We start from the raw sequence: 17,761 nt of genomic DNA, 5'->3' as shown, positions 1-17,761 counted from the left end.
CTGTTCTTCTACCGTCCAATCTGTTCGTCCCACGAAACGCCGACACCTCACCGCCACCCTCAACCCGTTCAATAAAGACGTTGAAGTATAGATAGAAATGCATTTACTATATAATAGAATGAACCCATGTATGTATATATGTTATGTGGTATATTAGATATACTGTAGAGTAGAAGGAATTTTGTACACCTGACACAATACTTGAGATTGGATATAGTGGAAACTCAAATAACGGTATGGTGTAAAGAATGATGATAATATAGGGGAAAATATAATGCTTAGAACAAATGAATGTATTTTACAAGTTGTAAAAATTCTAAAACCCTTGGTAGTTTCACTCAATTCCTGAAAAACACAAATCTCAGCTAGCCATGCGACTTTAGAATGTCAAATAACTTGTATAAAAATAAGTGAATTGAGACCCTCCTGGGCAATGTGATGAAACCTCATCTGTACAAAAAAAAAAAGAAATACAAAAATTAGCCAGGAGTGGTGGCACACACCTGTAGTCCCAGCTACTCAGGTGAGCTAAGGTAAGGTTAATCATCAGAAGTGCTGAAGGTGGAGATTGAAGTGAGCTGTGATTGTGTCACTGCATTCAGCCTGGGTGATGGAATCAGACCCCGTCTCAAAACCAGAAAAAAAGGAACAAAATAAAAAATTTGATGCTTTGTCAAGTCTCCATTTTTTTTTAGAAGAAAAAAAAAATGGTTTTGTACATGGGATTAAACAATATAAATTCAAGACTTACAGATAAGGGGTTGCAACTCTATCTATCACCAACTCTTTAAAAGTTTATATGAATACCAATGTGAGGCATTGCCCTGAAATGTTTTTACACGGATTTCCAAAGAGACCACAGGACTGTGTACTGTCTTGAATGTCCTCAGAAGGTTTCATTATCAACAAAATAAAGTAAAACCCCAGAGTCCTTTTCTTGCAAATGGAAAAGGAAAGTAGAGGGACAGAAGCTATTCAAACTTTGTCTTCTTTCCCTTTGTATAGTGGTTGTTGTTTAAAATGATAAAGTTCTTTTCAAAACCAATAATTTAAAATTTTTCCATCAGGCATCGTTTAAAATAATAATTTTTATTTATATACTTTTGTTCGTGAATGTGGTTAACACTTTAAATTTATTAGGTGATTTGACATCCAGCCAACCGTGACCGCATAATTTAGGAATATTCCGCAACACATGCAATCAAATCAAACAATACGGCAAAAGCTGTACTTCATTTCATAACCCGCCATCTCACAAAAGACAACCCGTGGAACTTTGTGAGTGGAAAGAGTGGAGGTGCGGACAGCATATAAGGGTTTCTGTACTCACAATAAGTGACCAAGGTATTAGCCTGCACGCAAGTACTCTTTCTTTGCTGTAAAGTCATGGCTCTAGTACATCCAGATTATCAGTGGCAATATGACCCAGAATAACAGAAAACAAAGCTGCAAACCAGGTGGTAAAGAAAGTTTCCATCGTGTGTTAAACATTTCTGGGGTCCGCTTTTAGCCATCACAAAAAGAAGAAGACATTAAAGAAAGAAAAGAAGACATGCTTCAGATGTGTGCTGAAACATGTAATAACTCATTAAATATCTCCAAGACAGTGAAGTGAAAACTCATTATTAGACACATCAGAAATATTTGCACACACAAAGTTCACACACACAACAAACACAAAGACAAGACCATTTCCTACACAAATACTCACCACACCATCAATTCTTCGGCAAACTGCTTAATTCTGGCTACAAGAACCGGTAATGTTCAATACAACCTCACAAGAACCAAAATCCCGTCCAGCCTCAATCAAAGTCCCACGTCAGGAAAACATTTCTTTTCAGATATGATTAACATTTCAATAAGATATTGAGTAAAGCAAATTACCTCCCATAATGTGAGTGGGTCTTATCCAATTCGTTAAAAGGCTCTCGGAGAAAAGACCCGAATAAGACGATGAGCTTAGATTTGTGGAGTTTGTGATTTAAGACATCTTTGTAGACAGTGAGTGATTTGGGAGGGATGGGGATGAGAGAAGGAGCTTTTGGATGTACTCACTTTCTCAGTACACATACATGTTTTACATGCAACATAGGTATTATATGTATACATATGTTTATTGTATATGCTGTATATAACAAATATACATATATAAAATTGTATGTATTTCTCTGCAATATATCTATTATATCTATTTTCAGAGAAATAGATACAATTCATCTATTTCTATGGAGAATCTTAATGTGAGAGTTAAATCTGATTTATGGAGAAAAGTATAAGGCAAAGGAAACAAAAGTGAACAAGGACAAGACTTAAGTGCTGATGATTCAAAAACAGATATGGGATTAATTTGAGAGGAATATACCACATATAGTAAGTAATAGCAATCAGGTGACAAAAGGTCATGAGAAAATATCATTAGAGTTGAGCCATAGGGCAATCTGCAAAAAATTTCTTTCCTTAACACAGTAGCTCATTTGACAATTTCCTGAAATAAAATTTGACACTGTCCTAGATATCCTCTGTCCTGTTTTTTTTCTTGATGGGAAGTCTTAGGAAATTAAATTTATACATACATACAGATTTACCACACATACAAATTGTTTATTCAGTAACTTTTTGAAATAATGGTATTTGAAAGCTTTTTGGAGAAAACCTTTAAGAAAAATTTTATCATTTTTGCATAACTAATTTTTCCTTAGTAAGCAACTAAACAATTGCTTTAAGAATTGCTATGATATCATTACGATTTCAACCAAATCATTCTCAAATTTACTCAATACCACAGATTCTAGTAAGACAATATCAAATAGAAAAATTTTCAACTGTCTGCCAGGTTTTGAAAGAATCTAAAAAAAAAAAAGTGTGTGTGTGCATGTGTGTGTATTTGTGTGTGTATACACTGAATGATAATGATGTAACATCCATTATCAATCTGTGATGTGTGCAAGCTTCTTCAATGTGTTTTGAAATGACTTTTTAAGCCTGGACTAAAAAACATTTTTAAGCATATGCCAAAGTTTTCTACATCAGTGGGTTACATTTATCAAAGTCTCTCACAGAAAAAAAAAAAAAAAAAAAATGATCATCAAGAATCCCTGATTTAATCACCTGACACTATCACTTTCCAAATGATGATCATTTCACACCCTTTCTTCACCACCCACCAACCAATCGCCGCTCTCCTCTCTAATCACCCGTCAAACTCATGTACACCAAATCATACCAAATCAACTCACCACGCCCTACGCCCAACTACCTCGGCGCTCATCACCCATTTAAACCCTCAAACCTTCATTGGATATATTTTACCATCTTGACAATTAATTGAAAACTCTGTGAAATGGAGGACATGCCACTTCTTACCCTCCTCACAAATTGTCAGCCTTCACCAGCTGCAGAGTCACATGAACTCATTTTAAGACTTCCAAGAAAAAACAGCTTTTACATTGTTTCTTTTCTCTGTGAAATGGAATAAAATATTTTCACCGCATGTACAGGGTCAAAAGTATAAAAAACAGAAGCTGTGAACATGAAGTGTGCTCATTTAAGACAAACATGTCAACTTGTTTGCCGTAGGGAGAGATGAGGATGTGTGGTTTTGCGGATTTAGTGCTGACAGTCTCTGTACCTGTAGGTTGCAGGTGTTTTGAGAGCTAGAGTGTTGATGGTTTATCTTGTTTGAGTTTGTGAGCCAGTTTGCCGTTCCATCACCAAAGTCCCAACCGCGCCCTATTAACCTCGTCAGTCAAACGACCATCCGAGTCTGTGGTGGAAAAGTCAATGTCCCAGTCTAAAGGTTGTCATAGAGAAATAATTCTACCTTTACTTTACACAGGGGAGAATCAGTGATTTGTTCTATTCAGGCCTTCAGTTGACTTTGTAGGATCACCCATATTAAGGAGATCCACTTGCCTTACCCATTTTATAGATTTACATGCTAATCTCTTCTTTTAGTATTCGTATGTTTTATTTTAATATTTACTTTAGAAAAATTGTAAATTATTTCTCTTCTTCTTTGAGATGTAAATCTTTTTAAAAGGTTCTTGTCAGTGTTACAACGCAGAAAAGTCTTTTTCAAGAAACTATGAGCTATCCCTGTGAAAGGCAAACATCAAGAAATATAACACCTCTCGCTCCCAGTTTGTGTGGCAACATAGAAGTCTAACTTCAGCCTAACTTCAGGCTCCAGTTCTAAGTGGTAAAACTGTCTTGTCATGAAGATGAGAGAAAGCTTATTTCCTGAATGTCGCTTTAGCAAAGGTAGATGGCCATTCACAATCCCTCACTTCATTCTTGAAATCTTTCCAGCCTTTTTGTTTTAGAAGCATTGACCTCGGACTAAAATTCTGGCTTCTCTCCCTATTACAGTAGACTTGAATACAGTCTTTCTTGCCTGGATAACATTGTCTTTTACAATTTTTGCTTTGTTAACACGGAAGGAACAATTACAATCAGGTCTCTACAGCAGAAAGAAATGTAGTGTTTTTAAGTAACAGAAAAGTGTTATTTATGATTCTGTATAATAAGCAAAATATTTGTGAATATGCTTGTAGATATAATCCCAGCTACAATATAAGTCTTCACGGTTTTGCAGCTAGAAACTATGTGAATATTGATTACTAGAATATGGCATCATTTGGATTGTTTGTAATCATGCATTTTAGCTGTAATGTGGTACATAACTTTATGAGTCCAATTTTAGAAGAAAAAAATTTAGCTACAATTTTAACAGTTCATATGAATCTTATGATGGTTTATGATTACAATAGCATCATGTGGTACCATTTCAAAATAAAATACTTAAGGTAGAATCCGGGCGTCCCAACTAATCTACGCCCAAACACCCCGTCCCAAACCGTCCGGCCGTCCGCCGCCCATATGTAAATCTTAGAAATGAACTCAAGTCTAAATTTTTCAAAGTTCTCATGGGCCGTGGCTCACTATTCTTTCATCTTTGAGATGTTTTCTTCATCTTCCTAGTCTAAGATGACAAAATCTTCATTACAGAAAGCAATCTGGATGTACATAAGAGAAAAAGGAGAGAAGCTAAGGCATATACCCAAATACCCTATCTTTAAGTCCTGAAACTGCCACATAAAAATATAACTTATATCTTAATGAATGGCTTTTGTCTTAGTAGAAACATGACTGGCTATATCTAGCTAATATTTGTTTTTGGTTTTAATAATAAAGTATTTGATAATTCTTAAAATAATATTTTAGAATATTTTCTTCTATTTGATTGGAAGTTATGGAGAACGGATATTGTAAGACCAAAAGGAGATTTGGCAAAACACCTAATTATGGTTCTAAGTTTACCCCGCCCACGTCCCAAAACCACACCAACCCAAACAAACCCCCACCACCGCACCACCCGATCCACAACCTTTTCCACACAGCCACACTAACCCTGCAGGATGGGCAGAGGAGGCAGACCGGTGAATAGCAGCACCCTAGTGAGTGTGAAGAATGGCCTAGTCTCCCTCCCTTCCCCTGCCATTCTCCCTCCCCCACGGACCTCCCCCAATTCTGTTTCTTGAATTATAGTTCTGAACATGCTCAACATGAGAAAACATGTATTCCCAAAGTATCAGAGATCTCGTTTTCTATACATGGATATATCGCAAGAGAGTTTAGACACAAGACCCTGGCATGTGCATGTGCATGTGTAGAAGCCCATAGCTGTGTGTGTGTGTAGGTAGAAAAACATATTGAAACTTTAGAGTCAAAAGAATGGTAGAAAAATAAGGTTCTCACAAGTAAGTGAATCTCATGAACTGGTCGCTTATTTTTGTGTATTAAATAAATGCAGATTTGTTTTTAGGGTAGCAATCATTGTCTGTTGTTTCAAATGAATGCACCATTACCTTTCTTTTTCTTTTCAAATACATTTCAAGTTCAAGGGTACATGTTCAGGGTGTGTTACATAGGTGTAAACTTGACATGGGGCTTCTTTGTATAGATTGTTTCAACAATGCATAAGCCCAGTACCCATTAGCTATTTTTCTTGATCCTCCCTCCCTTCTTACTTCCACTTCCTCTGGATAGGCCCCCAAAGTGTGTTGTTCCCTCTGTGTCCATATGTGTTCTCATTATTTAATTCCCACCTCTACAAGAGAACACTTCTTATCTGGTTTCTGTCTGCTTTTAGTTTTCTCTAATGATAACGGCTCATCTCCATGTATATTCCAAAGACATTATCTTGTTTCATTTTATGGTGGAAGTTAGTATTCCATGGTGAATATGTGTACTATTGCTTTTTCTATCAGAACTCAAGAAATGTACTTGGCAAGACTGAACTCTAGGAACCTTTTCAGAAATACTGAATGTGTCTGTGAATTGTCTACTTTCTTAAGAGTTTCTCAATATACTGATATAGAAGAGTTTATTCGAAGAAAACTCTGAGGGAGATGACGTATAGGAAGTGCCTTTTATACCTTGGAAAATATTCATGTTCATTGAGAAAATCGCCATCTTGGGAAAATCTCCAATTTTATTTTTATTTCCTTAACTGAATTTTGCAAATAAAATATTGGAGGCACCTCAGGGAAGCAGATGGAACCAGAAGCAGGCAATTATATATTTCACACATATTTTTCTTTATTAGAAGCATTAGTTCCTATTATTTCGATGAATATTGATGAAAGCCATCTGGGAAACAAGAGGCTAACATTTCACTACCCAAACAGTTGTTTTATTACTTTGAGCTACATCAAGCATCGAAACCACAAAAACTGAGGCCTTAAAAATGTAAAAACAAAGTTCACATTATTGCAAAAACATGTTCATTAGAGAAAAGCACCTCTCGGATTACAGCACTACAAACCAACAGGAAAGCTAATATTGTATACCAGAATAGATTCTAAGTATGTTCTTCATTTTCAACTCATTCCATAAGGCCAGAAAACCACTATGCTACCTGTCCCGTCCCATCCACCCTGTCTGCCCTCCCCGACCCCATCATCTGTGCTTCACCCTTGCCACAAGGACAAAAGTTTTTCCCCCAACTTTGAAAACACAGAGATATTTTGCCACCACTTGTATTTAATATTATAGTGCCATTCATCCACCTACCAAGTACAAGAAAACAAATAAATAAGGACTAGTGAAGAGGTAAAACTTCTTTTATTTACATACAAATAATTTAAAGAATTATTTTAAAGGAGTTTGCTTTCATGGGAGTATTAAATACATATGTAGTAGGGAAAACCTAAAGCGTTAACACACCATCAACCGTACTCTGACCCAAAAATTTATCCTAATATAAAATAAATATTCAGGCACTGTCATATAACAAAATGTAATAATGTAATTTTAAATGAAAAATATAGACTTAAATATTTATTATGTAAATTTAAAACTGTCTCCAAAATATGAAAGTAAAATCTCTCGTATTTGGTATATTAAGCAAAAGTTTTATTATTATTATTAATAAACAAGACACCAACACACTTCGCCAAACAATTGCATAAAATAACTTCTTGCTCTTTAAAAGGCACGTTCAGAGAAAGAAAATACATGTCACAAATAAATGGAAGAAAACTCTAATGGTATATGAAACAAATATTTTTATCTAGAATATAAAAATAATTTTGAAACTTCAGTTAAAGAAACAAAAACAAATGAGGAAAAGAGGTAAACAAGATACACTACAAAATAAGATACACTGAACAAGACTAAACATGAAAATACTATTAAAAGATTCTAAAAATCAGTAGACACTAGGGGAATTCAAGTTAAAATTGAATGAGATGTTGCTCTAAACCTATCAAAAGGTCTAAAAGTAAAGAATGATCATACCAAGTATTGGCAAGGCTATAGAGAAAATTATGACTGTCACTAATTGCTGATGAAAACACAAATGATACAACTACCTCTTTAAAACTGTTTGACAGTTTATTACAATGTTGAAAGGCCATGCCCAATATATGACCAAAACCACGTATTTTTGGTGTTTATCTAAGAAGGAAAATATATAGCCATGGAAAGACTTATAATTTTCATTTTCATAGTAGCTGATGAAATTAGTAACTGCTAAGGTCTCACCTTAGAAAGGATGATGAAGCGATGCGAGCGAGATTTTTTCGAGATATTTTCTTTGGGGATGATTAGAGAGGCATTTAAGGCGAAAAGATGAAATGAGTGATAAACCATTTAGTATTCCAGGCTGGTCTCAAACTTTGAGTTTCAGATTCTGGCGTTTCAATTCCTGGGGCTGCTGGATTATGCGGCATGGTTTCTCATCGCGGCTAAACGTCCCTAACGTCCCAAAACAGCAGCCAATCTCTAAAACGCCATCGTCCCGCCCTACCGGAAACCAAAAAAATAAACAAAAATTAAGGAGTTCAGTGATTTAAAAATAATGTATGTATGAGCACTTAATGATCAAACAATATAAGATGGTTATATTTGCAGATTACACCCAAAAACTACAAAAATACAGCTTTAAAAAAATAAACTGATACTGAATAATCATTTATCATATAAGAATTTGAATCAATTTTTATATTAGAGATCAAATATTGCTTTAAAATATTTACCAAACAAGAAAAGATAAAATTCCAATCTTACACAAATTTGTTGAGGCTGTAATATAAAAGAAGTTTAATTTTAGTTTTATAAGGAGTATTTTATATTATTTTTAGTAGATGTTAAGATAATAACTTGTGGAGAAAATTTCTTTAAAGTTCTGATGATATGCATTTACTTTTTATTAATAAGCAACAGACAAACCCTTGCCAATGCCTCACAAAATCATACAAACCCAACACAACACAAACACTAGATTAATTTCTAAATCCTGATAAAATATAGTATTAAAATATTGAAATTTCTGGCCAACTCTTCATCTCTAAATTACTTTAGGAAACACCAAAATTTAAGCAACATTTAAGAAATTGAATGTAAACATATTCTAAAAAGCATATTATAGAAAGTATATGGAAAAATTTAAGCAAAGCAGTATAATAAAAGAAGGTGTCCCTAACAGATATTCCATATTTCACCACTAAAGTGATTTTAAACTTGTAATAATGGCAATGAAAGAGACAAACAATGAAATAGAACAGAGCAAAGACCTTCCCCGCCCCCACACACACACACACAAACACACACATACACCTGGTATACAAAGAGCTTTTATGATTGTCAGCAAGACAAGATACAGTATTTAGTAAATGATGTTGGGAAATTTGGCTAATTCTATGAGAGAAAATTAAACCAGTTCTGTAATATACAGCATGATAGAAAAACAAACTCAAACTATGTTAAGAGCATAACAGGAATAACTAAAATAAATGTGAAATGAGAAAGCATGTCATAAAACAAGACACAGAAAGCAGCAATCATGATAAAGGCTTTTATTTACTATACTAGAATTCTTAATCTGAATGGGATGGAATTCCACCGAATAGTTTTAAGCAGAGAGAGACATGATACGATTTGGGCTTTAGAAGGACCACTATTTGTTTAATATTGAGAATAGACTCTAGTGAGTTGGAGTGCAAGAAAGGAGATCAAGCTGCGAGGACATCATGGCACCGTGCAGCGAGATCAACTAGCTTGACTAAGTGGTGCGAAGGATAGGTTATAAACGGGTGGTTTATGGCATGTTTTAAAACTACAGTCAATGAGATTTCTTGAAATGTCTACTATGGGTATTATTAAGAAAACAAGAGAGAATGAATAACCAGATTTCGCTGCGAGACTGGGAAAGTGAGGAGGCCAAAGGCAGGAAGACTGACAGTTGAAGTAGATCTGATAAGAAATTAGAAATTCAGTTTGGGTCCTGTGATTTTTGCTGAACGTCCCTCCTACATCCCCAGCCTCGAAAACCGGCGAAATCCCAGAACCCAACGCTACCATCCCACGCCATGCCACGCCGTCCCGTAAGTCCTAAGAATCATACTCTTTCTCAATTCCAATTGGGATTGTTTCTTCATAAACGGCTTTAATTCCCATTAATAATTTTACTCTTACTATACATAGTATCAAGCACAATGCCAGTAAAATTTATAAATATATATTAATGAATAAATAGAAGTAAAATATTTGATTGAAATGGGGTAAAAATTGCCAAATACCATCACTACGTGTATCAGAACCCAAAAGAGAAAGCCACAGAAATTGGTCCCAGATGTTCCCAAGAATCCAGAGCTGAAAAGCACTCAGAAATCATCTTTTCACTTCTAAGATCTAGAAACGTACCAATATGTCACAAATTAATCAGTTAATTAGTAGCACGTTCCACAACCCCACCCCACCCTGTCATCACACACATCCCAAGTCCCAACCTAATTCAACAATTTATTTAAACTTAAAATCAAATTTAGATTTCATTTCATGAATACATGTTTTCATATTTTTCTGCTAAGTTTTCTTCAAGGAAAAGACTTTTGATACTTTAATAGTGAAAGAAACTTGAAGATTTTTCCAAAGTATTTTAATACTAAAAAAAAACTCTGTATGTTGTACATAGTCTATATAGTCCACAAGTTAATCTCTTTAATATTTTTCTCTATATTAAATCTAATATTAAAATAATTTCATACCTCAGTTTCCTAATTATACTTTCACATGCTACATAAATATAAAAATCAGTATCTTGAAAAGCACTGCAGTATGAATATGAATGAAAACATAAATGGAATTTTTAAATGTGAAAGTTAATACACCAATTACTATAAATGGAAAATAAAGTCTACAGAAGCTTAGAAGAAATGAAATACATTGGTTTTTGGCTAAATAACAAGATAAAGTGACAACACCACATGCAAATTGTTAACAACACATTTAACATTCCAGATTTTCACCACTGAATATCTAATTAATACTTAAATAAGCAGGAAACTTCAAACTTTGTAATTCCAACATCTGCACAACGTTACAAATTCTTTAGATTTGAAGTTTTTGAAGATAATGTATAGCCACACTGAAATTAATATCCTATAATATATAATGTTACATTACTTGTTTTTTCTTTTTTTTTCTTTTTTTTTTTTTTTTTTACCTTTTTTACCTTGCTTATAATACTTATTTGCTTTCCTTTGGAATCGTGACATAAGAAGATAATCTGTTACTCTAAGCAGGGTTACCATATTATATTATACACACACACACACACACACACACACACACACACGAGTTTTGTTTTCTTTTCCTGGCTTCATGTTTCACTGGCTTGCTATCAGTCAAATACAGAATTGGAAAAAAAGGTATGGGGGCAAAAGACTTAAGAAATACCAAATCAGGCCAGACACAGTGACTTGCGCCTGTAATCTCAGTACTTTGGGAGGCCGAGGCAGGTGGATAGATTGAACTCAGGAGTCGGAGACCAGGTTACATGGTGAGATAGCCGTCTCTTAAAAAAAAATACGAAAATTAGCTGGGTGTGGTGGCCCGCACCTGCAGTCCCAGCTACTTGGGAGGCTGAGGTGGGAGAATCACCTGAGCCTAGGAGGCAGAGGTTGCAGTGAGCCAAGATCACATTATTGTACTCCAGCCTGGGGGATGAAGGGAGTCTCTCTCTCTCTCTCTCTCTGTTTCTCTCTCTTTCACATACACACACATACACACACACACACACACCGCTTTTCCCTCAATCATATTTTGGTCTTGATATTCTCTTTGAAGAATTTATACAGTACATAATACCTTATTGCTAATATAGTCACTATGTTACATGGCAGGTTTCTAGAACTTAAATGTGTTCAGAGGGTAGATATCATGTCAAAAGTTCTTACCACAAAAAAAGACAAACAAAAATAAAAAATAAATAAAAACAAAGGCACATGAGGACACTTTGGGAGGTGCTAGATATATCTATTACCTTGGTTACGGTGAGGTTATTACTGGTGTTTGTGTGTCTAAACACATGAAGTTGTATATTATAAATATGTGCAGTTTTTGTATATCAATCATATCTCATCAAAGCTGTTAAAAATTTTATTTAGGCTTCCTCTTGATATATTCACCTCTCAAAAAAGATAATAATACTAACCCAAGGCTGTGGATAGAGATTGCCACTTATTATAGGTGTTATTTGATGACTACATTTTAAATATGTGAAATTAAATTTAAAAGGTTAATTCTTGTATGTTACGTGGTAAATACTTAGCGGAATCTGTATAGTGAAGATATGAATTTTGCATTATTCAATTTCCTGACTCTTTTCTATGAAATTTTCTTTTATAACAGATTTAGCCATTTTTCAAATTTTGTTTTGATATTTTTTTCTTTGCTATCTTGTTTAGCCAGTAATACTGCTGAGACTCTAAAAAATCATATAAGGAAACTACAAATTACTTGCTTGAGGAAACTATGTAAATAATATATTTGTAAATACTCATTGTCTTTCTTCAAATACTAATTTTCAGTTCAGTTACATACTGCCATATTCTTTCAGCTATTTCTTATAAGACCTAGTAACAGGGAGTAAAAATAAAATAAAACCTGCCATTAAAATTATATCTCTATCTCATTATTTTAGAGAATTAGCTAAGTGGAATAAATGTGTCAACTAGGAAGCAGAGAAAATAAAAGTAATACTTTTGCAAGTGAAATTGTGCACGTTATCAAAAGTACTGGACATCATTACATACTAAATATCAACTCTGTACAGTTATACATATTAATATATGTATATTCTGTTTCATTTTATGGAATATTTCTATTATTGTTTGATGTAATGTACATTCTCTTTAGATTTTTATACAGCCCATTGACCCTTAGAAGAAGATAAGACATTTAACATCTTTAATCCTACCTGCTTTAAGAAGTAATTTTCATGAATTCCGTGTAGAAATTATATTTAAGATTTCTATTTGCTTAATATGACTGTGACATAAATATCTTGATAAACACTGAAATATAAAATATAAACAATAATAGAATAGCACATCAGAACTGTAAACATTAGAATGAACATTATTCCTAATGCTAATGCTGTGTTAAAATTTGCTGATAAAGTCATACAACCAAGAATCATTTGAATAATTTTGGCATGCACAACATACAAGTTGAAAATAGAACACAAGACAAATGGCAATCTGGAACCTGAGTTTTAGAAGTAACAGCAGTTGCTTATTTAAAAAAGTTCTGTGATCAATAAAGAGAAGTTTATAGCAACAAAGTCAAACTATCACACTTAATTTAAATTACCCTGTTAAATAATATGTTAAAATTTGTTTGAAAAGCACACACTATGCTATTTTTGTCAAAATAATATGGTTGACTAAGTTAAATAAACACTAAAACCTCACACATTTCCCGTTTGCAATATAATATTTTAATTGTAGAGAAGGAGCATCAAACATTTTGAGAGTCTATAAATCCTCTTCAATGGTGAACTTTTTCATATTTAGAGAACATCATATCACACATTTTTATTTTCACTGTGCCTCAGGTCTAATTCGTGAGACTATATTTTAGTTTTGCTCAAATATTTTCTCCAAACTCCCATATATCTGCAGCACCAGTTTGCTAACAAAGTTACCTTGTTAAATTTTAATCCAAATATTTTCCCCACTACTGGTCTAGACAGATGATTTTAAAAGTTGCTCATTTCATTACATCTTTAGTGACTCTTTTTACAAAGACCTAAACACCAAGTATTTGGGACACCTAGACCTCAATAGTTTATTCATGCACTATACATCTTCCCATACAGGGATTTTTGCATAGTGCTAAATCCTCATCTGAGCTCTACAACTCATTCTAATTTCACTTTAGACACTGGTTACCACAGCTGGGTTAATGAATGACCTTTGAAGTTCAAGTGTTTTCCTAACGGTTTGCCCAACTTTGTCTAATAATGTAGCTTTGCCTTCCTGTGACCTAGAATTTTCCTTCTAAGCCTATCTCTACGATTGAATGAATGCAACCTGATACCAATGCTCATTTATGCTACTTTCCTATCACTATTTTTGCTGTTTTTCCCAATGTTTCTAATGCCAAATCACTGTATAATCTTGATATTTCAGCTATAGTCCATCTACCTCTTCTTTTTTCGTGATAATTCATGTCATATGGCACCTTTTTTCATGACCACTTGCTACCTCATATTTCTTTCTCATGTGTATCTTATATCCTATCTTATATGACTTGTTCATGTACCCTTTTTCAACAAATATCCTAAGTAGGTATTTCTGGATTCCAAAAAGTCATCTAATTTTGACCTAGTGCACTAAATAAACCTATTCTTAGAGAATCATCTTAGGGCAACTTTGACCCATGTGGAATACTCACTAGAAGAATTGGTCATATTTAATAAGCCAAACAGTAAGTCATCAGAATTGAAGAATATAATAACCGAACACTAGAATACATTACTCTACCCGTGTGCAACTCTCTGTGGGATGAGGGCTTCAACAGCTGACTTGATTTTGTACTCACTTTCCTATATGTGAGATTATGATAAAATATTCCTAAATTCTCAAAAAAGTTTGTCTTTTATCGTCAGTTTTGTACACACGCATTTGTGTGTCTCCCAAAATTTCACTCAGTCATTTCTCTGTATAATATTAAAAACAAAAATTCTGTGTAATGTTTTTAATGTTCTTTTCTTACTAGAAATAAAACTTTGCATTTAGAAATTATTGTTATATAATCTGAAACATATTTGATATCTTGGTCTTCAATGTGGTCATAATTATTAAAATGTAGCCTTCTAATATTATTTCTGTCATCATAAAATATCAAGGGAGCATATGTATTGTTCATTTTAATTCAAACATTTCCACTTGGCAAGAGGTGCTGAGCAAAATCAGTATTTTGAGTAAAGTTGTCTCATAACTTCCCTCTGTTTATTTAAAACTCTTTATTTCAGTGACCAGCTTGAGATTTCCATCTGAATTTCAGCCTTTTCAGAATGCTTCCAGAATATAGTGCTGCTATTTATTTGAGATTTGCTAATGTCCTCACAGAGTCAATGCAAAAAAATGCTGTGTTTGTGGTTTTTGAATCAGAAAGCTGCTGGCACTGAAAAATGAAGAACAAATCATTGCATCCTGGCAAGCTCCTAACAGCACTGGACCATTAACACTCAATCATTTTGAGCCAAACTTACTTTCCTAAGATTTGATCTCTTTCCTGAGATGATGTGGGTTTTCAGAAAATATACAGGTGCCTTTTCAAAGAATGAAAGATGTGGATTTATTTTTTCTAAATATTCATAACCTGTTTAAGAGAGACTCAATATATAAAAGTAGCAAATGGCTTTGCTTCATAAAGTTACCTTCACTATAGCAACTTTTTGATTTCTGCACTGAAATTCCGATACTACTAAAATTACTATCATGATTTTTTTTTTTTTTTTGCATTTAGGATATTCTATTACATATGCTTATGTGGAAAGCAAGATGAAGTTAAGTACTTAGTATAAACAGATACATCCCAATTCTATCTGGAAAAAAATGTTGCCATTCAAATTAATCTAACAAAACTTCATTGTGTGTGTGTGTCTGTGTGTGTGTGTCTGTGTGTGTGTGAGTGTAAAGTTTCCTTTAAACACCATTTTATCACGGCTCTGATACCATTTAAGCACCATATATTCTGACTGGTCACAAGAACAACCCAGTCAAATTAGAGCTTACGACAGTGACTGACAATTACAGAAGAAATAAAATGGCTTCCAGAAGTGCGCGGAGACCTGTGGACCTCAATCAGCTGAACTACAAATCCATTAAATGACTTAATTTTGTGTATCCAACTGTGAGATGTATTTACCATCACACTGACAAGAACGATAGATAATAAATGCAGCCTGTAACACAGCTCACCAAGTGGTCAGTGTGATCCCAGCGCTGAATTATCTGATGTGGTTCCAAATACCGCTTATAGGTAAAAACTGATAAATTATCATAGAGCTTAAAAGAAAAAAAAGGCTAAAGTAAATGACTAATGTCATCACTTGCTTAAGAAGGCAAACTTCATATTTTAAAAATGTTAATTATCAAATCCAAATATTCTCATAAGTCTACTATTGGAAAGAGAAGATTCATTGAATCTTTTTAAATTAATGTTTATTTTTAAATCAGCAAGGTCGCAAAATAAGTGGTCACCATTGGTTTTAAAATAGGTTTGTCCAAATTCCTTGTGTTTTGGAAGTTTGGACATGTTAGAAATGGTGCATTTGCCAAAGGATGCTTCCTTAAAAAGGTGATAACATATAGTTTGTACGAAAAACTGCTGATTGATTCTTTTCTTTTTTATAAACATTATATAAAAAATGAATTTGCTAACCTTTCAAAAGATTGTGACAAAGAAAAATTATTCATTCACTTATTGATTCAGTGGAAAATATTATTAAGACATCACTGTGTGCCTTGGATTGGTAGGAGAGTCATGGTTGAAAGAATACAGATGATATGTAATATGATTTTACGAAAGTATTTAAATAACAATGAAATGTCATTCATTCAAAAGAATAAAAAGTCAGGCCAAAAAAAAAAAATGTAAACTTTAAGGGTATATTTTTTCCACAGGTATACTCAAGTGGAAATAAAGTAGATAGATGAAAATTTTACCCAGTTTTTATCAGTAATTTTTCATCAACAATTTTCTATGATGAATGAATCTTATTCTTGGGTTAATTTATTTGGCAATTTTCCCAATATTCTCATTCTAGAACTTCAGCAATTATCATCAATTTTTACCTCAAAACCTGTAAAAATATAATTTACTTTAATTTACTTTGGCATTGTAATCGTTAACTGGGAAGCAAAATAAACAGACCACAGCTAATGCATGCATCTTCTATGGAGGGAAGAAATACATGATGATTAATTATTATAAAAACTGTATAATAAAATGAGCTGTAACTACAGAGATGAGGAAAAATTGATCAGCATAAAGATTTAGGAAAAATCTAAACTAAGCATTCATTATAATCCTTAACTGCAAGACAAATGAGAAGATATAAATGCTATAGTACAAATATGAAATTAATCACACACAGTGATTTATTTAGGACTCACAGAAGAAAAAAATAGAATGACCGCTCAATAAGTGTATATGTGGTACATGATTTCAAATAATTTGTTAAGCAACTTGATATTTTTATGTATTTATCTATGTCCGTATATACCGTGCTGTGTGTGCATGTGTGTGAGTATTTGATACGTTATACCATGGCACTTCTACCTGTTGACCTTTTTTACAATGTACTTTTCTCACCTGTCTTACACATCTTCTTAGAAGGTGACTGATTACAGTAAATTGATATTTCTATATTATTTATATATCATGTATGTTCATATATCATATATATTTATATTTATAAAATATTCTTTGAGCATGATGCTAGGAAGATATCAGTGTATATTTTTTCCTTCTTTATAACTCTTGATCTTAGCCAAATGGCCGAGAAGCAATTTCCTTTCTTTATAAAAGCTACTAGGCATGGGAGGCTAAAAGTATTAAGATGTTTATATAAAACAGTGTTTGGTCTGTAATTAAAGTTTAAATCAAAACGTGCATGCAACTATTGATTTTGGGGTAAAAACATGAAAGAAAGAAAGAATATTAGAAAGAAGAAGCGGCTATGGCCGGGCGCTGTGGCTCAAGCCTTTATTCCCAGCACTTTGTGAGGCAAAGGCAGACGATTTACCTGAGATCAGGAGTTAGAGACCAGCCTGGCCAACATGGTGAAACACCATCTCTACTAAAAGTACAAAAATTAGCCGGGCGTGGTGGCATACATACACCTGTAGTCCCAGCTACTTTGGAGGCTGAGGCGGGAGAATCACTTGAACCCGGGAGG

This window comes from Papio anubis, chromosome 5 (assembly GCF_008728515.1).
Source record: "Papio anubis isolate 15944 chromosome 5, Panubis1.0, whole genome shotgun sequence".
Taxonomy (NCBI): Eukaryota; Metazoa; Chordata; class Mammalia; order Primates; family Cercopithecidae; genus Papio; species Papio anubis.
This window is presented reverse-complemented; position numbering follows the sequence as displayed.